General features: G+C 44.9%; 1 long non-coding RNA gene across 1 annotated transcript in view; it reads left to right on the forward strand.

Annotated features, from left to right (window-relative positions):
* The window catches only part of LOC127006815 (uncharacterized), a 99,251-nt gene extending 84,599 nt beyond the window's left edge, over nt 1–14,652 (forward strand). Inside the window, exon 9 of the long non-coding RNA XR_007759769.1 lies at nt 14,558–14,652. This is a non-coding gene — a long non-coding RNA (uncharacterized LOC127006815). The remainder of the gene's footprint in view (nt 1–14,557) is intronic.
* The last annotated feature ends 10,006 nt before the right edge of the window (nt 14,653–24,658 follow it).

Below are 24,658 nucleotides of genomic sequence, written 5' to 3' on the forward strand. Positions count from 1 at the left end.
GTGAGGGAACTGACGTGCGGGTGAGGGACTGTAAGTGTGGAAGGTAAGAGGGAGGGAGGGAGGAGGAAGGGGAGGGAAGGTAGCGTGAGGTGGTGTGGGTGAGGAAAGGTGTGGAGGGGATGAGGAAGTATGGGAGAGCCAGAGACGAGACGTAGCTAAGAGTGGAAGGAAAGGACTGACGGAAAAGGAATGGGATGGTAGGAGTATGTAAAGCGTATATATGCGTGAAAAAAAGGGCTGATAGGAAATGTAAATGGTACAGAGGAAGAGGGAAAGAAAGAGAAAAGAAATGGGGTGGCAGTGACCGGCATACATATGGAAAAGGACTAATTGGAAATGGGAATGGCACAGAGACGGCTTGGGAGAAAGGGAAAGAGAAGGAATGGAAGAGTAGGAATAAGCGAGGCGTAGATACGAGTGGAAAAGAACTGAGAGAAAATGGAAATGGGACTGTTTGAGGGTCGGCATGGGATGAAGGGAAGGAAAGTGAAGGAATGGGAGGGTGGGAATAGGCGAGGCGTGTACACGTGTGGAAAGGAAGGACTGAGAGAGAATAGGGAGGGACGATGAGTGGCGTGGGAGGAAGGGAAAGAAAAGGAATGGGAGGGTAGGAATACGTGTGGAAAGGAAGAATTGACTGGAAATAAAAAGGGTTGAGAGAAGCGCAGATACTCAAGGAAAAGGAGTGAAGGGTCGGCATGGGAGGAGGAAGAGAAGGGGAAGAGAAGGAAGGTGAGGGTAAGGCAGGTCTGGCGTTGTTATCGGTGCATGCGTGGGGGTAACTGTAGTGAGTGTGGTCGGCGGCGCCATGTGTAGGTTCCCAGCCTCCCCGCGTCTGTACCGAGGCAGAAATGAAAGACAAACACCGACCGCCACCCGAACCCGCCGGTCACCCTCCTCCTCCTCCGCCCGAGACAACGAGCCGCGCCGGGCGATAACTAAACAGCCGACGCCAAGAGATGAGATGAGGAAGCGCCTACATGAAAGACAGTCCTCCTGGTACATTTACATCCACTCCCCTGAACGGCTTTTGTCACGCGTCCCGGCACGGCATCTATTCACTCGGCGCTAAGATAGACTGTTGAAAGGATGACATGACTCTTCCTTTAAACTCCCTCGCGCAAGATGAGGGTGATGATTTTTCTTTATTTTTACAGGAAAGGAAGAAACTCAAAGGCAAAGATAATAATGAGAGAAAACAAAAGCCCGCTAATCACTGCTCCTATATAAAAGAGTTTAGAAGATTTATGAACAGTATTTGCATCGCTTTTTGGTGTCTGTTCAGTCCGTTTCAGTGTATCCGTTAATGTTTTTTTTTTTTGTTTTGTTTTTTTACGGCAAGGGAGACCGCTCAAGGGCACAACACACAAACAGGAACAAAAAAGGCCCGCTAGCCGCTGCTCAGACAAAAGAAAAAAGAACGAGAGGTCAATTCCGGGTGGAGAGGTGTCTTGATACTCTGTCTGCTCTTGTGTCTGTGTATCTTGCTTATTCTTTATCTGCTGTAGTCTGTGTGCCTGTTATGCCTGTGTTTCTGTGCATCTGGTTAACTGTGTACGTGTATCTAGTTTATTCTGTACTAAATTATGTGGTAGTTTGTTTATCTTGCATGTCTGTGTATTTATTTTATTCCGTATTCGCGGTAATCAGGAGACCTGGCATTTCTGTGTGCGTGGTTGTCTTAGGTTTTTGTCTCTGTCCTCGCGGGCGTGTCGGGGGTGCAGTGTTCGCCGTCAGCGTGGGAGTCTGTCCATTACGTGTCACACAGCACGACAACGAAAGCTTTCTGAATGTGGGCGACGAGAGAGAACGCTCGCATTTTTCTTATTAATATTCACCACATTCATTCCGTCCCCCAGAAATATCACACAGGAACAGAAGTAAAGGAGATAGACCAGCAGGGTTTTGTTTTACCTTTGCATGTATTCCGTGTCGTATTATTTCGCTCTCTTTTCGCCTGAAATACCCGCTCCGCATTCACCTTCTTCATCCGCGACGAAGCTTCAGACCGTTTTGCATTTTACTTACCGCACAAAGCTTGCTAGAATGCACGCGTTTTGTTTTATATTTTTTTCCTGCAAGTGAAACAATCCATGAGAGGAAAGTAAGTACCTGTGTCCCACGGGCTCAGAAGAAATTTACGAAGGCCATTTTGCATTTTACTCGCCGCGCAGAACTTGCCAGAATACACACGTTTTGTTTCGTTTCTCCTCAAGCGAAAGTAGAAAATATATTAAGGGAAAGTAAGTATTTGACCCACGGAGACACGAGAAATCTTTCAATGCAGTTTTACATTTTACTTACCCCACAAAACTTACTAGAAAACATGTCGATTTTTCCTCAGATAAGAATAAAATACCTTATTGTACTTGAATGGAGACCCAGAGCCGGTGTCCCACGAGCTCACGAGAAATATATGAAGCCTGGAAGGGGGAACGCCTCACCCCGGTGCTGGAAAAGAAATGGGGCGACCCGACGATTCTAAAAACAAATTCTAAAACAACATCCATAAATGGAGCGCAAGAGTCGGCATCTCAAGAACTCGAAAGAAATTTGCGAGGCCAACAAAAGCCAACACCTCGCCGCGGTCCAGAGAAAAGAGGCAGCGCGACGATTCTGAAAAAAGTAAAATGGAGCGTTGAGTGCCGCGCGGATCAAAGCAGGACGAGGAAAAGCCGGCCCGGGAAGGCGAAATCCAGCAAGTCCTCGTCCGCGGCCTCGGCTGCAAACGACTCGCGCCAGGCAGGAAATTCGGCGCTTAACGTCACGAGGCCAGAGCTGTGAAACCTTTTACGGGCGAGACGAGCTTGTGGCGCCGCCAACAACACGGCTCTTCGGGAACACTTGACGGGGACACAAAGCCACTCTTCCTCCGCGGGTATAAAGCCACTCCTCGGCCGCGGCCACAAAGCCACTCCTGACGGAAGGCAAAAACCGGGAATTTCTTTATTTCAGGCAGGCAGGCATTTTATATTTTATTTTCCGTCACATTCCTAACCCTCGTGGAACACTAGGCGGGACACAAGGCCGCCCCTCGTCCAGGGCAGTAGTGACACTTCTCATGCCAGGAAAAAGCCAAGCGTTTCCTACTTGCAAAATCATAACATTTTGTACGCCTGTCAGGCAGTGCAGAGGAGAGACAAGCGAATGAATAATCGAGCAAGCCGTGATGATGTCTGAACAATTACTCGTAAAAAAAAAGTCCCTCATATCCTAGTAGAATATTTAGGAGGAGAAAAGCAAATAAGCGGGTGCGAAAATGAAGTAGTGAGACCCTGAACATTCTTGCATTGATTCTGTTTGTAAAAGAAGAAAGCACTTCATTATCATGTACCTGTTCTTCTTTTAAAGAGGAAACGAGTGACAGAATAAGTACGTAGGAGCGTGAACATCCATTCATTGATTCGTTTTGTAAAAGAGGAAAGAAAGCACTTCATGAAATTACACTTCTCCATTTCCGGAAAAGAGACAAACAACAAACAAGCAAACAGGTGAGAGGAGGAGAGAGTGAGAGCCAACGTTCATGCATTTAGCGAGGTGCCGCTGCCTCTCATGACTGCGGAGACGTGGAGGCAGAGCGAGGACCATTGTATCGGAGGAGTCGAGAGGAAAGCCATAATCTTCTTGTCCCGGGACCGTCAGGCGGCAGACAGGTGTGACGGGGGTGTTACGTGTAATGGCGATCAATAGTCGTCTTGGTTGTTACTGTGTGTGTGTGTGTGTGTGTGTGTGTGTGTGTGTGTGTGTGTGTGTGTGTGTGTCGGACTGTGATGGGTAACGTGCGTGTGTGCATGTGTGTGGGAGCCCCCGAGTTTCCGACTGTGCGTGTGCGAGAAACATTGCACCCAGGACAACTCCGGGAAATAGAAGTACACACACACACACACACACACACACACACACACACACACGCACGGCTGCACGCACTAAATAAGGGCTGCGTAAGTAGAATGACACCATAATGTAGATTTATTGAGCAATGAGTCACAAGATGGGATTCAATATGCAACGTAAAAACTGCGTGTGTATGTGTGTGTGTGTGTGTGTGTGTGTGTGTGTGTGTGTGTGTGTGTGTGTGTGTGTGTGTGTGTGTGTGTGTTAAATATTGTATTTGTGTTTGTATGGCTGCAACTGTGTGTACCTGTTTTTGTGTTTTCGAGAGAGAGAGAGAGAGAGAGAGAGAGAGAGAGAAATTGGCAGTGCCTTCCTCCTTGCGTGACTGCTGATTAAGTGTGTGTGTGTGTGTATGTGTGTGTGTGTGTGTGTGTGTGTGTGTGTGTGTGTGTGTGTGTGTGTACGTATATTCACACACGCTAGAAAGCGCATATGAGAACATGTAATTTTCTCTATTTCCTGCTCTTCCATTACCATAAAAAAGCTCAAGTGTGTTGGAACTTGGCTAAAAAAATCATCCCTGGAAACTGAAATTCTTGGTTAGTTTTGCGACAATTGATATTAAAGAAAACGTAAATCTCCCCAAGAACCGTAAACCTGATTTTTTTTTTTTTTTACATTGAGCTCGAGAAAATGGGAATAATAAAACTAAATTTCCATAAAACATAATAACTGGTATTTGTCCGACAGGGAGCGTTAGAGAAATGCAATACCGATGCTAAATCTCCATGAAAAAATTAACACCTGATCATTTGTAAAGAAAATTCGAGGGAAAGAGAAAACAAAACGTAAGTTTCTGTAAAAACTTAATATATGATTTCCATATTTGAGGAGACTCGTGGAAAATGAAAAGCTAACGGTGAATCATTCTAAAAATTTTATTTCTGATTTAATTTGTACAGAAAATCAGAGAAAAACAATAAGCGAAACTTTAATATCCCAAAAACGTAACACTCGAAATATAAAAGAACATAATCCTCTCTAAAACCAAGCACACGACCATTAATTTACTGAAAACGCGATAAAAAAGTAAAAAGCTACCAAAAAATTAAAAAACTTAACACCTGATAAATTGCAGGAAACAAGAGAGCTATGAAAATATAACACCAACGCGGTGGAACGCGTCCCTGCGAATATGCGGGCCTGGGTTCGAAACCCGGCGTGGGCTGTCGGCGTGCAGCACACACAGTTGTTCATCCTTCCTTGCGCGATGGTCGATAAATGGGTGCCTGGGGAAGGTAAACTGTGTCACACTGGCCCTGTGCCTGGTAAAGGGTTCCCTCGCACCACAGGCTCAAAGGGTCAACGGGACGGAGATGAGCGCCGCCGCCACGCGCAGCTACAGCGTATGCTCCCAACCTTACCTTACAAATATCGACCGTTGAAAGAAAGCCTTGAATCTCCTAAGGGCATAAAACTTTTTTTATTATTTTCCAGAAACATGAGAGAAATGGGAAATAATAACAATATCTACAGTTGAGAGAAAGCCTTAAATCTCCCGGGGACATAAAACATGATTATTATGGTGCAAGAAACTCGAGGGAAATGGGGAATAACAGCACTATCGACGGCCATGAAGGGCGACGGACAGAGGCGGGCGTGGCGCGGGGTAGTGAAACGCGGCGGCGGAGCCTCGCAGAGTTTCTGGTGATACGGCGGCGGCCAGGAAATGTGGTTCACTGGATACGATCAGTTAGTTGGTTGGTTGGCCGGCCGCCTCGCCCCGAAATGGAGGAAGGGTCAGTGACTTCTTTATTTTTTTCACAGGTTATTTTCTCCATATATTTCGTTGCTGTTTGACCCGTTTTTATTTTTATTTTACCGCATTTTTTTTTCAAGGATTATTGTCTGTATTTTTTGTTGTGTATCCCACTTAAAGCATTAATTTTACCGCATAATTTTTCAAAGGTTATTTTTTTTATATATTTCGTTGCTTGTTTCGCTTTTAGCTTTTTTCAACGCATTTTTTCAAAGTTTATTTTCTATATATTTCGTTGTTTTTCACCTTGTAGTATGAAATTTACCGCGTAATTTTCCAAAGACTATATTATCTATGTATTTTGTTGCTGCTTGTCTCGTTTATAGCTTTCGTTTTTGCCGCATTTTGGTCGGCGCCTTTCTTCATTTATTTCTCGTCATTCTTTTGTCGCCGACGTCGTCTTTTTCTTCCCTTTACTCCCAGTTTTTTTTTCTTCACAGTGTTCTTTCTCTTGCCAGTGTCCTCTATTTTCTTCATCTTTTCTTAGTTTCTGTCTCCCTCGCCGCAATTGACTCGTCTTTTTTCATCTTTATTTTCGCTTTCACTTTCACACTTCCATTATTTTCTGTTCCCTTTACTCTCTGCTGCCAGTCTCCTTTATTTTAATTATCTTTTCTTAGTTTCTTTCTCCGTCGCCGCAACTGACTCATAAGTTTTCCTCCTTATTTTCACTTTCTTGCTTTTTTCTGTGGCAGTGTTTCCTTTATTTTCTGCTCCTTTTACTTTTGCTTCCAGTCTCCTTTATTTTCATTATTATTTCTTAGTTTCTTTTTCCGTTGCCGCAAGTGACTAATCTTTTTCCCCCTTACTGACCCTTTCTTTTTTTTCCCTTACCACTGTTTCCCTTCTCTTCTTTTCTCTTTACTTTCTTCTTCAAACTCTCCTCAACTCTTGCTCTTCAGTGCCACCGTCACCATTATTATTTTTTTTATTATTTTATTTCCCAGCGCTCCACAAACCTGCATTTTCACTTCCCTTTCCCTTTCCACTGCCTTCTACATTTGTCTTTTGCCTTCACTTCATTTTCATTTTTCCTTTCATTCCATTTTCCAACTCTCCCCAAACCTTTCCACTTCCCTTTCCCTCCCACTATCTCCTACATTTTTATTTGTCTTTTGCTTTCAATTTTCCACACCTGCTAACGCCTACTTCACTTTTATCACTCTCTTTTAGTTTTGTCTTTTGCTTTCACTTGTTCGCTCGTGCTTAATCGTATTGCCTTTTTAGTTATATCCTTTAATTTTTATTTTTTGCTGTCACTTTTTCTCTTTTTATCAATTTCTCCTTTCCCTCGGCCGATGTCTCACTGCTTTCTGTTTTCCTTATATCTTTTCTTTTTCTACTTTTTCTCTTCTTGTCCTCTCCCTCTGCCTTTGTCTCCTTTCTTATCTTTTATCTTTCTTTCTCTCCGTTAATACCTTCTGTCTTTCTCTACTGTCTCACTTCCTTCTGTTCTCCCTTTACCTTTTTTTATATTCTACTTTTCCTTCTTCCTCGATCTCACCCTCGGCGTCGTGTCTCCTTCCTCTCCTTTTACTTTCAATTTCCGGCACTCCCTAACCACTACTGCTACATTTCTTTCCCGCTGTCTCCGCCCTTTTCTACTCTCTCTCAGCCCTGTACCTTCCCTTCCCGCTCCATAACTCTCGGCATTAACCAGAGACGCTTTCCTCTAGTGTCTCGCCGTCTCCTCTAAACACCCACTTACCCGCCGCACTCCGCCCTAGCTTCCCCTATCAAATACTTTCTTGGTGATTAATGCTCGCCACGCACCAGACATTCGGGCGGAAGATTAGAGTGTTCGCGGCTTGCTCCGAGTGATAAGACGAGGGGGAGGGAGCGAGACGCGGGGAGGAAGGCGGCGAGACGGAGTAAATATGAGTATGGGAGACGATTACCTGGAGTCCCCGCGCAGGAAACCCAATAATGAGATGACTGAGGTGTGGGATGGTGTGTGTGTGCTTTGGGGTGATGGAGGCGGGAACTGTGTGTGTGTGTGTGTGTGTGTGTGTGTGTGTGTGTGTGTGTGTGTGTGTGTGTGTGATAAATTCAGTCGCTAGTGATTTTCTGGGACAGGTATGTTTTTCCTCTCCCTTTTTTTAATAAACTCGAGTGGTTTTTGCCATCCATCATCATAATACCGCCGGCTGATGCAATGGCTGTCATAGATTTGAGCTTTGTAAAAAGGGGCGTGTGTGATATTATGTTGTGGAACATAGTTTTAATATTCCTGTGAATCCAAACTAAATGGCTGCTACTCTGCTTTTACTGCTGCTGCTACTACAACTACTACTACAATCACTACTGTTTCTACAACTACCACTACTACTACTACTACCACTACCACCACTACTACTACTACTACTACTACTACTACTACTACTACTACTACTGCTGCAGTATTATTACTACTGCTACCACCATACTTACTCTACTACAACTACTACTAATACTATTGGTATTACTACTACTACTACTACTACTACTACTACTACTACTACTACTACTACTACTACCAATGCTAATAATTTTGCGTCGGTTGCTACCTACAACATAATATACTCACAACAGCAACAATAACAACTACAGTCATTGTGATAGAATAATATTATGGTACTAAAGTGCAATAAACTAATTATGATAATAATAATAATAATAACAATAATAATAATATTAGTAATAATAGCCAGACCGAGGCATCGCTTCAGCCTACCGGACATCCTTTCCCTCTCAGTGACTAACCTATTATCCGGAGCGTGTAAACCGATTTTTATTGGCAGTAAGGCGATTAACCGGAGTTCGAGTCCATTACATGCATTTTTTCCTTCGCCATTTTTTCCTTTTCTCTGAATGGAAAAAAATGGGAGCGTGCCAGACGGTGGAGGAATGTAGTTTATATATAATACTAATAATAATGATGATGTTACTGTTGTTGTTATTGTTTTTGTTATCACCATCATTTTCAGTCCTCGTCCGTCTCATTATCTGCCGCTGTTGTTGTTACTGTTGTTATTGTTGTTATCACCATCATCATTTGTCCTCGTCCGCCTCTCATTATCCGCCGTCGTCCGTCTCCTTTACTCCCTGTGTGTTGTGTCGTGTGTTATCCTTCGCCCTATACGTGCATTTTATTACCTTTAAATTCTCCATTCCACTCAATTACCGCGCGCCCATTCCCTCCTGTATTACCGGCGCCTCGACACACCTGGATGTACCTGCAACATTACAAAAAATCTACGCCTGCTGTTCGTAAAATTTCACTAACTTAACGTTCATCAAAGTCCACCTGCGCCGCGCTATAATTAAAAAAAAATATATATGTGTGTGTAGTATACCTGTGCCGGTGATCCAGTGTGCGCATATAGTGTCGAAAATATCATCCCTGTATTTATATATTTTCGATTTCAAATGCAGGTTTTAATACTGGTTTAATGGTGTTTTAATAGTTTTCATGCGTTTTCATTAATGTTTTATCACTAAATTCCATACGTAATAAAATAATAATAAACAACACAGAGATCTAATGGGTACTATCTCATTCTACTTTTACCTTTTTACCTCTCTGAAAAGTAAAAGGAAACCGCTGTCTCGTATTCCATCTATAAATGCATCTTTAAAAATAAACACAGAGATCTAACGGGTACTATCTCATTCTATTGTTACCTTTTTACCTCTCTGAGAAAATGAAAGTTAACAGCCGTCTTGTAATTCATATACGTATTCCGAGAGGCTTTTTTAGCTACAATAAGAATTTAACGTTTGACCATTTTCCCTTTAACTTTAAACACCTTAAAATTCCATTGTTAACAGCCGTCTTGTAATTCATATACGTATTCCGAGAGGCGTTTTAGCTACAATAAGAATTCAACGAGAGCCACTTCTACCTATTTCTCTTTAAACACCTAAAATTCCATCGTTAACATCCGACAAAAGAAAACCTCGCCGGAAACTCGACTCCCGCTCATCATGAATGTATGTGTTCCGGGAAAGCTTCAGTTCAATAACCCGCGGGAGTTAATATGTAGCAGCGTGCGGACGGCGAAGCTCTGTTCGGAAATGATATTGTATCCGATCAAAAGCCATTACTGTGAGGTAGGCACCGCTCCGAAGCAGGACGTTAGAACAGGAGAGGGAGGTGCTGATGTTGTCCACTGGTTGGGTGTACAGTCCACTACTCTGGGCTGCTTGTATTCGCTGTTTCGTACTTCTTATTTTTTTCTTGCTATTTTGATATTTGACTCACGAAAATAGATGGATGGAACATTATTTTCTTTACAGACGAAGATTATGTAATACACACTCACACACACACACACACTCTCTCTCTCTCTCTCTCTCTCTCTCTCTCTCTCTCTCTCTCTCTCTCTCTCTCTCTCTCTCTCTCTCTCTCTCTCTCTCTCTCTCTCTCACACACACACACACACACACACACACACACACACACACACACACACACACACACACACACACACACACACACACACACACACACACACACACACACACACACACACACGCCAAGCAAGTGTATAGAAAGTGAAATCGACACCGTCATATATTTCGTGTGTGTGTAAGTGCGTGCGTGTGCGTGTTACCCGATACACCATGTTTTTTCCCTTCCACTTGCAAAGTATCGATGTGCGTGTGCGTCTGAACCTGAGTCTAGGTGTGTGTGTGTGTGTGTGTGTGTGTGTGTGTGTGTGTGTGTGTGTGTACCTGTGCGTGCGTCTCCCTGCGGTCCCCCACGTGTGACACCGTGAATTTTTAACAGAAAATGTCACCTAAGTCGCCTTTCCCCTCCTCCCTCCCTCCCTTCCCCATCCCCTCTCCCTCCCTTCCCCTTGCCTGCCTATTCCCTTCCCTTCGTTTCCTCCCTCCTCCCCCTTTAACCCCAGTCGCCCTCCCTTCTTAGGTTTAAAGGGGCACAAGACTCCCCTCACCCTCCACATGGCCTCATTTCCGCCTCTTCCCTTCCTCTCTTTCTCTTTTATTCCCCCTTTATTCCCCTTCACTTCCGCTCTCCGTCTCTTTTTATTCCAGTTCCCTTTCCTTCTTAGGTTTAAAGGGGCACAAGACTCCCCTCACCCTCCACATGGCCTCATTTCCCCCTCTTCCCTTCCTTTCTTTCTCTTTTATTTCCCCTTCATTCCCCCTTCACTTTCTCCCTCCGCCCCCTTTAACCCCAGGCACCCTCCCTTCTGAGGTTTAAAGGGACACAGGACTCCCTTCTCCCGCCACATGGCCTCATTTCCCCCTCCTCTCCCCCTTCTCTCCTCTCTTACTCCCCCGTCACTCCCCCTTCACTTCCGTTCTCCTCCCCCTTTAACCCCAGTCTCCCTCCCTTCTTAGGTTTAAAGGGACACAGGACTCCCCTCACCCTCCACATTGCCTCATTTCCCCCTCTTCTCCTCCCCGTCTTTCCTCTTTTATTCCCCCTTCATTCCCCCTTCACTTTCTCCCTCCTCCTTTAACCCCAGTCTCCCTCCTTTCTTAGGTTTAAAGGGACACAGAACTCCCCTCACCCTCCACATTGCCTCACATCCCCCTCTTCCCCTCCCCTTCCTCCTCCTTCCCCAGTTATTCCCCTTCAGTGTCGTTCCCTTTCCTCATTTATTCCCCTCTCCTTAGGTTTAAAGGGACACAACACCCCTCCTCGTACACATCACCCTCCCCTCACATCTCTTTTCTTCCTCTCCCTTCCCCTCCCTTCCCTTCTTTTTTCCATCCTTTTTCGATTCCCCTTCCCTTCCCTTAGTTTCCTCCCTCCTCTCCTTTCAACCCCAGTTGTCCTCTCTTAGGTTTAACTTTAAAGGGGCACATTACTCTCCCTTTTCACCCCTCTTTCCCTCCCCTTCCATTCCCCTTCCTTCCCTTCATATCCCTTCCTTCGTTTCCTTATTCTTTCCCATTTTTTTTACCTGTCACTCTCCTTTCTTTGATTTTGAAGGACACCAGACTCCCTTCACTTTACTCTCTTCCCCTCCCCTTCCATTCCCTTCCCTTCCCCTTCCCCTTCCCTTAGTTTTCTTCCTTTTCCCCATATTGCCCTAGTCACCCTACTCTCTTAGGTTTAAAGGGATACCAGAATTAGCCTTCCCCTCTTCCTTCCCTTCCCTTCCTTCCCTCCTCCCTTCCTCCTTCCCTCCTTTCCCTTCCTCCCTGCAGACCCTTTCCATTCTTAGCTTTCAAGGGACACCAGACTCACTCACCCTCCCCGTTACCGTCCTTCCCCTCTCCCTCCCCCTCTACGTTACCGCCCTTTCCCTTTCTACTTCTCTACCTATTGCGACAGGCGTGAAGGGACAGGTAGCCGCCAGGTCACTTCCGGGAACCCGTCGATCACTTCCCATCACTTCCCCGAACACTCCCGAGGCGATAAAAAGTGCTGAAGGGCGGCGGGACGTTGTGTTTACTAATGATTTTCGTCCTTTTTTTCCATTTGCCTTCCATGGGTTATTCACTTGTTGTCGCGGCGTGTGTGTGGGTGAGGGTGTTTGGCAGGGTACGTTCGTGTGTGTGTGTGTGTGTGGGTGGGTGTAAGCTTGCAACAGTTGGTTTTATCTCTGATTCTTAAGCTCCTCACGTTTCCTTCCTCCTCTCCCTCCCTCTCCCCTCTCCTTCTCTCCCTCTCCCTCCCTCCCTCCCTCTCTCCAACCTCTTACTTACCTCCTCTTTTCCCTCTCTCTTCTTCCCTCATTTCTATTTTTTTTTTCTCTTCTCCCCTTCCTCTTCCCTCACGCCCTTCCCTTAAGCCTTTCTCTCTCTCTCTCTCTCTCTCTCTCTCTCTCTCTCTCTCTCTCTCTCTCTCTCTCTCTCTCTCTCTCTCTCTCTCTCTCTCTCTCTCTCTCTCTCTCTCTCTCTCTCTCTCTCTCTCTCTCTCTCTCTCTCTCTGGTCTTTCTTTCATCTTTTTTCTCTCCTCTGTTCTCCTTCTTCCTCTCCCTTTTCTTCCCTATTAATTCTTCCTCCATTCCTCCTCCCCTCTTTTATTCCCTCCGGTCTTTTCCCTCTTCTCTCCCCTCTTTCCTCTCTCCTTGTGTTTACTTTGTCCCCTCCCCCCCATTATGTTCCTCCCTCCAGCTCTTTCCTCCTTCCCTCTCTCCCTCCGGCTATTTTTTCTTTCCATCTCTCTTACTTTCTCATTTCCCTTGTTTTCCCTCGCTCGTTTCCTCAATTTCCCCTTCTGTCTATCTCTCTCTCTCTCTCTCTCTCTCTCTCTCTCTCTCTCTCTCTCTCTCTCTCTCTCTCTCTCTCTCTCTCTCTCTCTCTCTCTCTCTCTCTCTCTCTCTCTCTCTCTCTCTCTCTCTCTCTCTCTCTCTCTCTCTCTCTCTCTCTCTCAGTATTTATCTATATGTCTATCACATACACACACACACACACACACACACACACACACACACGGTAGGCCAGCCAGGCTCCCTCACACGCCAATAAACACACACGCAGCCTCGCCTCACATGCCCTATAAAATATACAGCACCAACACCACACCGCCACTACAGCCTCCCGTCGCTCCCCTCCCGCCTCCGAGCTTCCGTGTATGCGGGAAGAGGCGGGAAGACTCGTGAACGTATGAGCTTAGCGTAACTCTCCTCCTCCTATACGGGAAAAGGATGAGATGGAAAGAAGAGATTTGTAGAGTAGCTTGAAAGGATATAGGTTTTGGTATTGTGTTGGGAAGAGGGTTGGGTGGGGGGTTGTGGGGTGAGGGGTGAGGGTAAGGGGTGCTGTGTGTGTGTGTGTGTGTGTGTGTGTGTGTTGTTTTTTCTCCTTTTCTATATATATCTATCTTTATCTATCTTCAGTTACCTACGTATAGAATGAAAAAAATATATCTTGGGGAAACTTGAAAGAAAAACAAGTTAAAATCATTCAATAACTTCAAAATGACGTTCTAATTTATGATGATGTCAGAAGTGTTTTGTTGAGGTGAATCATTGAAACAGCAGATGCGTAACCCGTCCGGTGAAGAAAATAACAAAAAAATAATCATCAGTTACTATTATCGTGAAGAATCATATTAACTAAAGTTTTACCAGAAGGGCGTCAAGAAGGTGGTGTGTTAAAGCCAGTGTGGTGTGACCTGCCCGTGCTGAGGATCCTAAAGATTTTTGCGTTAGCTTTCCAGGGAAGTGAAACCCAATACGTCCTGAGTAACTTAAATTTACAGCTGTCCCTCGGCCCTTAACCTGATGAAGACTCTCCACCTCCCCCACACCCTCACCTCCACCCCTCCTCTTCTCCTCTTTACACCCTCCTCACCTCCTCTCCTCCTCTTTACACCCTCCCCACCTCCCCTCCTCTTTACATCCTCCTCACCTCCTCCTCTTTGCTCCTTTCTCCGCCACCCACTTCCTTGTTGCTCATCCGTGAGACAGCAGAGGTGTTTTGTACCCGGGCATTGACAGCTTTGAAGTTTGTATTCTTTTTGTGTGTGCGTGTTTTTTGTTCTGATCCTCTCTTTATTCCTAAGATCTGTTGAAAGGTGATTGTGTGTATGTTTCTGTAACACAACTGAAGTATAAGATCAAACACCTCCTTGATGAGTCCTTCTTCAACTCCATACTCATCTGTAACATAAAATTATAACAACCAGAAATGGAGTCACCGTGATAAATTTTATGCAGATTAGTCTAAAGTAAGCAACCAATAACAGAATATATCTTTTAATTCAGTGAACGTTAACCTTAATTACAAATACATCGCCATAATAAACATTCTAATTTGAAAGAGTAAGGAGTAATAACAAGGTGTATCTCTTAATTCAGTGAACGTTAACCGAAATTTCCAATACATTGTAATAATAAACAACACAAGCATTAATTCCATATCAAAGCACAGCAGCGGGTGTTTTCTTCAGCAATTGGGAGTATTTTTCTTGTCTTAATTGTGTGTTTGTATTTCAGGTCCGTCTTCCCACACTGGCCAAGACCGGTGTCAAGGACGGCTGCCCAAGATTGATCCAAGGACGGTCTGTGACGCAGCGCATGAATGAGTGAGTGTTAAGTAGCGTAGCATGCTTTTTCTACCTATTTTTGTGTGTTTTTCGCATGTAGATTTTTTTTCAGGATGTTTTTTAGTTCTCATCCGTCTTGCCACACACTGCCCAAGATTGATCCAAGGACGGCACAGCGCATGAATGAGCGAGTGTTAAGTAGTGTAGCATGCTTTTTTCTACCTATTTTTGTGTGTTTTTTGCATGTAGATATTTTCAGGATTTTTTTTTTTTTTTTTTTTTTTTTTTTTTCTCTCATCCGTCTTGCCACACACTGCCCAAGATTGATCCAAGGACGGCACAGCGCATGAATGAGCGAGTGTTAACGAGCATAGAATTCTTATTTTTCTTTCTACATTTTGCGTGTCTCTTGCTTGTGCTTTATTTTTCAGGTGTTTACGTGCTAACATTTTGGCGTGAGTTTATTGACATTCTGATCACAGTCTCAGTACTACAAAGGCTGATTTATAGGTAGTGACATGAACCACACTTTACTATTAACATTTGAAGTGATCAGAGGAACGCTACTGGTGTGGTTATTATACAAGTAATTAATAAGCCATATAAACAGGATGGGAGTGCTCTTTGTAGCCCAGTCACTGTCATTCAATTAGTCAATCAATAGGCACGAGGGGATGGGAAATTGGGGAGCGTTACTTCGCCCACCCTGATCGTCAATAATAACTTTTTTTCTGGTCGTCAGTGTCATGTATAAAATAGAGGAATGGATGACTGAAAAAAATAGTAAAATTCCATACTAGTTTAGCTCCTACGAGGGTATGTACTCGCTTCCTATACACCACAACCGGGTAAATGCACACACACGCCTGGCCCTCCCTGGTGCCGTGTTGGGTGTACCTAATGAATAGTATTTGAATGGGAAGCGAACGCCTTTGAAAAATGCATAACATGTGTATTGGGGCCTATCCATCGGGGAACGCAGGTGTGGGATGAAGGAGAAGGAGGAGCAGGGAGCAAGAGGAGGAGGAGGAGGGAGGAAGAGGGTTAAGCAGGAGTAAGAGAAAGGAGGAGGAGCAGGAGAAAGATTGAAGAGGAGGAGAAGCAGGAGTACGAAAGAAAAGGAAGGAGAAGGAAGTACTAAGAGAGTGGAGGAAGGAGGAGGAGCAGAAGGAAGGTAAAGAAGGAATGATGGTATGAGGAGAGAAGGAAATAGAATGGAAGGACGGCTTGGAAGTAGAAAGATGATGAACGAATTATGGGAGAGAAAAAATGGAGAAAGAGGAAGGAGGAGGGAAGGAAGTCGATTTGTAGGAATGGATAAAGAAAAATAGTAGGCTAAGAAAAACTCTCTCTCTCTCTCTCTCTCTCTCTCTCTCTCTCTCTCTCTCTCTCTCTCTCTCTCTCTCTCTCTCTCTCTCTCTCTCTCTCTCTCTCTCTCTCTCTCTCTCTCTCTCTCGCCGAAAAAGAGGGAAATTCGGGTTCTTAAAAGAGCGTCAGGCCGCGGCGAGAAACGTTGAGGAATTTCAAGAACGTTTGTCTTACGTTGAACACAATGGCGGGAATTTTCTTGACTCCGGCTTAATTGGTTTTACTGTGGATTTTTTTCTCTCGAGTTTTTATCAAGGGGAAGGTGAGGTATGGGGGGGTGGAGGTGAGGGGAAGGGTGAAACAGGATTTTGTGCTTTTCAATGTTTTTTTATATTTTTATTATTGCGTCATAAGATAATAATGTAGATCTTGAGTTTAGAGCAGTGCAATTTTTGTAGACTGGGGCGAGTGAAGCAGATTTTGTGCTTTTCAATGTTTTTTAATTTTTTTATTATATCGTAAGGTATGATAATTAAGGAGATCTTGAGTTTAGAACAGTGCAGAATTTTTTATCTGGTATATCTGTACATTAATATATTAAAATGCAGAGGACGTTTGGAAAGGCCCTTGTCCTCTAATCCTCTAATAATGGCTAATGAGGATTGCGTGTTAATTTGGATATTTAATGGAAGTTTTCATTGGTAATTTACTCTGTTTACGTAATCACTACCCACGTGCCTATTCCTTGAACACGACGTCGAACAGTGCATTATTAAACCGTATTCATGCATTTAGTGAATTTATACCCGACATTAATATTTTCGCACGCGGTCAAAGGCTTCAGCGGATAAATTCATTGAAGACGCCGTAAATAAGACAGCAGGGAAAATTATCCTTCCCGGCGGGTGTGTTCCCCGGCGCGGCGCAGGTAATGCCACGGCGCGGGTCACCTATTAGTGGCCGGTGTGAGGAAATAGGGAATTCCTGGAGACGCTAAGCCTTTCACCGACGCCCTTAATAACACGGGGAGGATTTATGCGCCAACTTCAGCTACGCGAGGGAAATTAATGGCTAGAACGGCTAGATTTGGGAGCATTACAAAAACGGACCATTTATAATTGCATTTTGTAACACTAGACAGGAGTGGAAGACGTTAAACCTTTCCTATATGCCTTTAATAACGATGTACGCGCGAACTTCACCTACACGAGGGAAATTAATGGGTGAAGCAGTTTGATTTGGAAAAGTTATAAAAGGTGGACGTTTATAATAAGATTTTGTAACTAAACAGGAGTGAGAGACGCTTGACCTTTCCTCGACACCCTACATAACACGGTGATGATGCCCGCACTCACTTCACTTATGCGAGGAAAATCAATGGGTAAAACAGCTTGACTTGGTGACGTTTGAAAAGCTGGACATTTATGATTAGATTTTGTAACACGAGACAGAAATAAGAAACGCTTGACCTTTCCATGAAACCCATAACACGGTGACGATGTACGCACTAACTTCACTTACGCGAGGGAAATTAATGGGTAAAACAGCTTGACTTGGTTACGTTTGAAAAGTTGGACATTTATAATCAGTTTCTGTAACACGAAAAAGGAGTAAGAGGCTCTTGACCTTTCCACGATACCCTTTATAAGACGGTGACGATGTATGCGCTAACTTCACCTACGTGAGGGAAATTAATGGGCACAACACCTCGATTTGGCAACAGTACAAAAACGGGACATTTCTAATTATTCATTTTAACGAGACAAGTGTAAGAGACGCTTAATCTTTCCTGGACGCCCATAACACGGTAACGATATACGCGCGAACTTCACCTAGCCGAAAGAAATTAATGGGTGAAACAGCTCGATTTGGTACCATTACAAAAACGGGACATTTATGATCAATTGTTGTAACACGGAACTAGTGTAAGAGACGTAAATCTTTCGTCGATGCATTTCGTAACCAGAAGACGATAAGCTTTCTTCGACGCATTTATCAAACCCAAGATAATCAAGGACTCCCTCCTACAAGACTACAAAGGCTAGAAGGAAAAAAAGGCTCGGTGGTGAACAAGAGCTTTGGAAATAAGAAATACCAAGAACTAAACCTTTTCACCACGCCTTAGATCCTTCGTAAACAATAAACGCACCAACTCCAACAGATAGAAAACTTAGCCGCTTCAAATAGCTCGGTTGGGGACGTTACAAGAACAGGAGCTTTGAAGATAAGGGAAACCGAGAAGATCTAAACCTTTTCACTACAGCATAACAGGAACAGGCGAGAGCTTTGGAAATAAGGAATACCAGGAGACGCTGAACCTTTCCGGGACGCCGTTCATAATCCGTAGACTGTAGACTCGCATACAGGCAAAAACAGGCTGATTGTTGGCCTTGCAAGAACTTGAGATTTAGGATGACTTATAGGACCACGGGACGACGAGAATAGAAGATAATAAACCATTCCCCCAACACCCGTAATGATCCGTGGACAAAAAACTCAAGAACTCCACCAAGATTATAAAAGTTGCAATGAAAACTGCTTGGTTGATTGTCCTTGCGAGAACTTGAGATTTAGAATGACTCATAGAAACAAAGGCGAGAATAGGAGACAGTGAACCTTTCCTAGACACTCGTAATGATCCGTGGACAATAAACTGAAGAACTCTACATCAAGGCTACAAAAGTTACAAGGAAAAAAGCTTGATTGGGGAAGAGTTTAAGAATGTCTTTTAGGAACACCAGGCGGGAATAGGATACGGTAAACCTTTCCTAGACACTCGTAATGATCCGTGGACAACAAAGTCACGAACTCCCCAAAGGCCCCAAAAGTTGCAAGAAAAAGCCGCTCCGTTGATTGGTGACGAACAGGCAGGAATGTCTTTTAGGAACACGTAGGGGAGTCGCTGGAGACAGTGAACCTTTCCTCCGCAACGCCGTAAATAATCCAAGACGATGGACGCGCGAACTCCATCACAACAAGAACAAAAAAATAGGGTTACGAGGAAAGAAACGGTCCAGACACTCGTAATGATCGGTGGCGTTACAATAAACTGAGAACTCTACATTTTAAGAATGTCTTTAGTAACACGAGGCGAGAAAATTATCGAGTCCGTGGCAATAACTCTGGCGAAATTGAAAAGCAATAAGGAGCATTACAGAGAGAGAGGGAGAGGGACGGGCCGCGGTATATATGGAGTGAGGGACAGTAAATCGTTGGGTAATGTACGGCTCTGGCAGGTGCAACGCGTCTCGCCAACCTGTACGATCCATTAGCCTGAACACGAAGGCGAGGAGCGGGGGAAAGGGGCGGAGTGGGGAGGGCGAGGTGCCAGGCAGGGAGGACGGCGAGATGGGTAAGAAAGGGAGGGGGGCAGGGAGGACGGGGTGGGCAAGACTTGGAGGCATGCAGGGGGAAGGGGTGAATGGATAAGACTGGGAGGTAGAGTTAAACAGGGTGGAAGGGAGGTGTGGGTAAGGAAGGGAGGCAGGCAGGGAGATAGTGGCAAGGCAAGTAAATAGGAAGGAAGGGAGATGTGGGTAAAACAAGGGGAAGGTGTTTGTGAGACAGGGAGAGAGGAAGAGAGGTAGTGGGTGAGACAGGGAGACAGGTAGGGAGGGAAGTACTAGAAGGGGTTGACAGGTAAAACGGAGGTAACTTGACAGGTAAGGAGGTAGTGATTAATAGTGAGGTGTAAGTGAGACAGGAGGGAGGGCAACACGGTAGGGAAAACCGGGTAGGGGACACAGGGAGACTAAGACAGGGAGGAACTTAGCGTTATGCATGTAAGGGGAGAAATGAGGTAGAGGGAGATGGTTTAGCAGGGAAGGTAATAGTGGAGGGAGGAAGAATATAGGGGAGGGAGGGAAGGATAGGGTGTGTACTTAAGGTAAAGGGGAGGCAGGAAGTTAGTGATAAGAATATAAAGGTAGACGGGGATTTAAGTAGAAAGTAAGGGAGAAACAGAGAGACAGGGAAAACAGGGAGGTAGTAGTATGCAGATAAGGGAGAAACAGGGAAGGCAGGGAGGTAAGGGAGAGATTTAAGGGTGGAGAGATATAGCAAGAGACAAGATGGCAGGCAGGGGAAGCATGGAGGGAAAGAGGGTACGACTAGGCATGTATAGAGAGGCAGGGTTGACAGGGGTTGGCAGGGGTGGACAGGTGTATAGGGGAAGGGAAGACAGGTGTGCGGGAAGTGAAATGAAAGGCTTGAGCTGGTAATCTGTTCGAGAGAGGTAGTGTAAGGTTTGGTTCTCTCTCTATCTACCCCCCACCCTCTCTCTCTCTCTCGCTCTCGCTCTCTCTCCCAGGCTGTGTTAAGCGCAAGCCGAGTTTAATTCACTTTACCTGCCTGCGAGATCTCATTTCAAGGGATTTATTCACCTGTGCAGCTAAAAGGGGACTGATTATTACTCCTCCGTCCGAAGTATGTGTGTGGCCAGACGTGCTGCGCCGGCTGATTCGTTTGGGGAGGCTGGGAGGCGGTGAGCTTGAGCCGACCTTCCCTTGCCTCTGTTTCTCTTTCCTTTGTGTTTTTCTCTCCCATTCCACCCACAAGCTCTCCTTGTACTATTACCGCTACTGTTCCTACTACTACTGCCACTACTACTACTACCACCATTACTATTACTACTACTATTGCTATTACTGCTACTGCGTCTCCTACCACTATACTGTTCTTCCTCTTCCTCTTCTTCCTCGTCCTTCCTCCTCCTCTTCCTCTCTCATCCCCTTCCTCCTCCTTCGAAAATGCGAAACAACATTTTGTATTCAGAAAATTGTCCGGCCCTTTTTTATCCATTTTCTCTCCCTCCTCCTCCCCCACCCTCCTCCTATCTGCCTCTTCCTCCCTTCTTCCTCCTCCTCCTCCTCCCTCTCTCTCCCCCTTCCTCCTCTCTCTCTTCCTCTTTCCTCCTCCCCTCTTTTTCTTCCTCCTCCTCTTCCATTTCCCTTCTTCCTCCTTCTCTCTCCCCCTTCCTTCTCTCTTCTTCTTTTTCTCTCCTCCTCCTCCTCCTCCTCCAAGAAAAGTGTTCCATTCCTCAAAATTGGCAATTATGAGGATGGACGAAAATTACAACGAAATTTCATGCCCGAGGGTCACGGCCACGCATGAATAACGGCCTCGACCGCCTTGTCTTCCACATTTTTCCTCATTTTCATACCCCTCCTCCTCCTCCTCCTCCTCCTCCTCCTCCTCCTCCTCCTCCTCTCCCTGCCTCACTCCCTTAATATCGTTTTCATCCGCAACCTCTTCCTCCTCTTCCTCCTCCTCCTCCTCCTCCTACTGCTACTCCTATTTGAGCCTTCGTATTCCCTCCTCCTCCTCCTCCTATTTTTGCCTCCCTATTCTCTCCTCCTCCTCCTCCTCCTCCTCCTCATCCTCCTCCTCCTCTCCCCCCCCCCCCATCTTGTTCTTCCCTCCTCCTCCTCCTCCTCCTCCTCCTTTTGCAGCATCCGACATCCTTTCCCTTTCTCAACTTTTTTTTTTTTTCGTATCAGACTCCCCAACCTCGTCCGCCTCTTCCTCCTCCTCCTCTTCCTCCACTTCCACCCACCGCCTCTCCCCAGCTCAATCTTCTCCTTATCGTGTTCCTCCTCCTCCTCCTCCTCCTCCTCCTCCTCCTCCTCCTCCTCTTTAGTCTCTCAGTCACTTCTTCATTACCTTCCTCCTCTTTCTCGTTTTCATCACCCACCTCTTCATCATGTGCTTCCTTCTTCTTTATCTCCTCCTCATCTTCCTCCTCCTCGGCCAGCGGGTGGACGCCGGCCCGCTCCTTTAAATCATACAAGTTTGTCTTCGGGCGGCGGGTTGCCAGCTGCCGGCGCCGTTTACAAGGCTATAAAATGCGTCCTTCATTTGTTTTACGCCCATCGCGCGCCGGGAGGAAGACCAATGCAGGAGCAGGAGCAGGAGGAGGAGGAGGAGGAGGAGGATGGAGAGGAGGAAGAGGAGAAGCTGTGTTTTCTTTGCCTTTCCATTACGTTTGATAGCATTTTCTCTACTATTCTCCATGCAGGAATAGTTGGAAAGGAAGCTATATTGTGCCTTCTGTTTTCTTGTATGGCAGATAGCATTTTCTCTACTATCCTCCATGCAGGAATAATAGGAAAGGAAGCTATATTGTGCCTTCTGTTTTCTTGTATGGCAGATAGCATTTTCTCTACTATCCTCCATGCAGGAATAATAGGAAAGGAAGCTATATTGTGCCTTCTGTTTTCTTGTATGGCAGATAGCATTTTCTCTACTATCCTCCATGCAGGAATAATAGGAAAGGAAGCTATATTGTGCCTTCTGTTTTCTTGTATGACTGACAGCATTTCTTAGCAATCATGGTACACAATATAATTATGCGCTTTGCTTGCATAGTTATATGAAGGGGTAATTGTGTACCTATCTCATTTCTTGCAGTCAAAGTATAAACTATTTTTGTGGGTGTTATTTTTCACACTTCAATCAAGGAGAATGTGTAGTTTCGAAATTTCTTCCAGCCCCAATAGACATTTTCTGGACGCTGCCTTTAACAACGAAGTCAAGGACCCGCCTAAACGTCCATGACTGTTACTGCTTATTATCATGCAACTACAGAAGACAGACATCTAATAAACGTTGCTTTAAATACATAAAGAAAAAATGGAAATATTGTCTGTTTTCTTCATCAATATTTTCGGGTACTATTGTTGTCCCTCAAGTCAAGGACACTTCAAAACATTCATAATTGTTACTTTCATATATCACGCAATCATAACAAACATTTGGGAAGCGTTGAAAACAAAGAAAAATAATATGTTGTCCCTCTCCTGCATCTAACGTCGACATTAAATTTTTTTATGGGTAGTAGGCTATACACTCAAGTTAAAGACGCATCAAAACTTTCAGAATTATTACTTTTATATAACACGGGATCACAGCAGACATTTAGGCTAAAACAAAGAAAAATATGTTGTCCCTCTCCTGCATCTAGCCTTGACATTTTTCTGGATACTACTACTAACCCTCAAGTCCAAGACGCATCAAAACTTCCATAACTGTTACTTTCATATAGCACGAACCGCAGTAGACATATAAAACAAAGAAAAATATGTCGTCCGTCTCCTACATCCAACGTGGACATTTTCTGGACACTTCTTTTAACCCTCAAATCAAGGACGCGTGGAAGCATTCTTAAAACCATCAAATCGTGTAACATGACAAGCTCGTCCACCGCTCCCCCCTCTAACCTCTCGTCGCCTTAACAAAACGTGATTTTAACGAGCAGGAGGCGGCGATGGTTGAGATAGCGGCGCCACGCGTGACCAAGACGCCTCGTAAAGCAGATAACAGAGATAAGGGTGACGCGGCCAGAGGAGGGGACCATGAGACAAAACTTCGGGACTTAGAGTGGAAAATATAGGTTTGCCATTTTTCGTTTAGGTCTGAGAAGCTTGTTACGAGGGTTAAGAGAGGAGATAAGTGACGGCCAAAGGAGGGGAGCGTGAGACACCAATTCTTAAACGTATCGACACCTCAGTTCACCTATATTAAAAGCCTCTCGTAGACGTTGCAGGGATTTTCATGGACTGTTTTGTGATGTTAGTGATAGTTTTACACGACTTCTTTATTTTGAACGGGAAGAAGACTCATGAAAACCCGGTTAATCTTCTCTGGGGTCTAAGTAAATAACCGTTCGAAGTTGCAGGATTTTTCATTAACTGTTTTGTGATGTTGGTGATAGCTTTACACAACTTTGCATCTTAAACGGGAAAAACACTCATGAGGACCCGGTTAATCATCTCTAGCCTTGGTAAATAGTCATAATGGAAGCCCGATACATTCATGCCTCTCACATTAACTATTTTCAGAGGCCAAAAAGGAGATCAGTCTGGTTCTAATGAGTGTTAATTTTTAGATTCATGGTGCAGAAGAATGGCCAATTTATCACAAGGGCCATTAAACTATCCTTGGAGATGCATGCACACAACTCCTACGAAAGCTTTGTCAAATATGTGTAGTTGAGCGCGGAAATGTTTAAAAATATGGCTCTGAGAAGCTTGTTTCGAGGATATTTTCATTTATTTACTTTACGTTTCCTTGGTTTGTCTCCTTTTCCCGTAGCGGTGGTGTCCCGGCGTTCATGTGTACACTACCTGCGGGTTCCTTAATTAATCCCCTTGCCTCACTCCCTCACTCACTCACCTGTGATTTGCATACCTGTGGCGTGAATAATTACGGTGTTTGTTTGACGGTTACATCGCGTGCGGGGCGTTTTTTCACTTAATCTTTTCCACTAATGACTTGATGACGTGTCTACTTTGCCATTCACGCTGCATTCATGTCCCCTTCCCTGCGTGCGAGTCTGTCTTTTATTTATTCATGCTTGCATCTCGCTGGCCTGCATAAAAGGGTGGCTGCTGCTCTTTTTGAAGTCCCGGAAAGCACCGACGACTCACTTGATGAATAAAACGTGAGAGTTGGAGTGACGCACACACACACACACACACACACACACACACACACACACACACACACACACACACACACACACAGAAGGTTGGGGGTCGTGTGCTGATGCCGCATCGCAAGTTTGGGGCGACAGAAGCGGCGGTTCTCAAAAAGTCTGAGGACATACATTTTCGAGGCCGCGAGTTACGTAGAGGATGTATGGGAGGAGGAGGAGGAGAAAGAGGAGGAAAAGTAGAAGCTAGGAATAGGAAGAAGGCAGGGTAGTAGTAGCAGCAGCAGTAGTAGTAGTAGTAGTAGTAGTAGT

The sequence above is a fragment of the Eriocheir sinensis genome, chromosome 33, assembly GCF_024679095.1.
Source record: "Eriocheir sinensis breed Jianghai 21 chromosome 33, ASM2467909v1, whole genome shotgun sequence".
In the NCBI taxonomy this organism is placed as follows: domain Eukaryota; kingdom Metazoa; phylum Arthropoda; class Malacostraca; order Decapoda; family Varunidae; genus Eriocheir; species Eriocheir sinensis.